The 1,686-nt window shown below is 32.1% G+C and overlaps 1 pseudogene; it reads left to right on the top strand.

Moving 5' to 3' along the window:
• Positions 1 to 1,191: 1,191 nt before the first annotated feature.
• LOC107757214 (olfactory receptor 51I1-like) overlaps positions 1,192 to 1,686 on the top strand; it is a 1,361-nt pseudogene continuing 866 nt past the window's right edge.

Below are 1,686 nucleotides of genomic sequence, written 5' to 3'. Positions count from 1 at the left end.
AGGATAGAATGCTTTTATATTATTGTTAGATGTTACATCTGATATGGCTATACAAATGTCTATATTAATTATTATCTTTATGTAAACTAAAGCTTTAGTTCTATAGACCAGGTTATGGAGTTTTGATGTATAAAACTGGTTTTGTGGATTTGTCTAGATGTTTTTCTGGTGATAATTTGACATAAGATAACATAACAGTAACTAGGGCATATTTTACATTTTATTTTATTTAACAATTACTTTTCAAATTTTTTGGTTGTATATGGCCTTTTGTAGATTAAAATGCCAAATTATCTGCAATATACTCATGCAGATATAGTATGTAGAAATTTATTTTTGCTTCCTTTAAATATTTGAAAATTAAAAGTATGTTACCGGTGCCAATAGCCTTTTTATAGCATACACTGCAAATTCTGCTCATTAAGAACAGGACAAAAATGTTTGAGAAGAATTAATCTGATTTCTTTCTATGGATGTTTGTTTATCTTCAGGCCTTTGTCTTCACCCCATTTTTTTATTAATTTTTTTGTTGAAAAAATATGAAGATCAAATGCAATCTTGGAATGCTTTCATAATATGTTTTTATTGTCTTGGTTGGTGATGACATCTTGTCTTTGTTGCAGAGAGCAAAACATTTTTGTTTTGAATTTGTATGCCTCTGTGGGTCAAAGTGTACAGACCAACAAAATATTTATTTGGGCATAATTAAACTAATTAAATACTCATGAGAAACTTTTTGGTTAAATAACAAGACTTCAATCAAGGTAATTATATTTTTGTTTGCACAACAGTGGTTAATTAGATCCATTAGACCCTGGTCATCAGTTTAGAAGCCCTTTAAAAATCTGTTTTCCGTTCACACGGCCCGATTTCAATCCAAAGCAAGATTTCAAGAGAAATCAGGTATTTTATTTGTTTGTTCACTTAACTTCCATTTGCAATAAACACTTCTAATGGTTTTGTCACTATTTTATGTTAAAATGTAAGATTGATTTTATACCACTGAGAGATGGAAAAATATAATAACACTTCAATGTTAGTTCACTCCCTAAATCCGCTCATACTTTGTTAATGAAAGACATTGGCTTTTCAAAGTGTCTTTTCCTATCATTTGACCTGAAACTGAATCTTTTATGGCTGGAAACTTTTGTAGTAATAATTCTACCTTTTTTTTTCAGATTTGGAGTTCAAATGAATTTTTCAGTTGCTTTCAGCAATGGAACAAATTTTTTCAATGAGGGTTTTTATTTAACTGCCTTCTGCAATTTGGAAAATAAAAACAACCTCATTTTGGCCTTTGCGATCATCTACATTATCACCTTGCTGGGTAACCTTGTTCTTCTGGCTGTCGTCCTAATGAACTCCAGCTTACAGAACCCCAAGTATCTTGCTGTATGTAATCTAGCCATTGTTGACATTTCAATGAATAGTGTTATTATTCCTCAGATGGTGCCTGTATTTGTATTCAATCAGAATTATGTTTCATTTGGAGCATGTTTTTCCCAAATGTTCTTCATGCATTTTTTTGGTGACATGGAATCTTTCTCTCTTGCTCTTTTGGCGTATGACCGTCTGATTGCGATCTGCTGGCCTCTGCGTTACTCTACAATAAACACCAACCTGAGGATGCTGCTCATAATAGTAGGGATTTGGTCTCTGGTTGTTCTGCTTGAGATTTTCCCAGTC

This window comes from Sinocyclocheilus rhinocerous, unplaced genomic scaffold, assembly GCF_001515625.1.
Source record: "Sinocyclocheilus rhinocerous isolate Xijiao unplaced genomic scaffold, SAMN03320098_v1.1 scaffold1152, whole genome shotgun sequence".
Classification (NCBI taxonomy): Eukaryota; Metazoa; Chordata; class Actinopteri; order Cypriniformes; family Cyprinidae; genus Sinocyclocheilus; species Sinocyclocheilus rhinocerous.
Note: the sequence above shows the minus strand (reverse complement) of the source record. Positions and strands in the feature narration are given on the sequence as shown.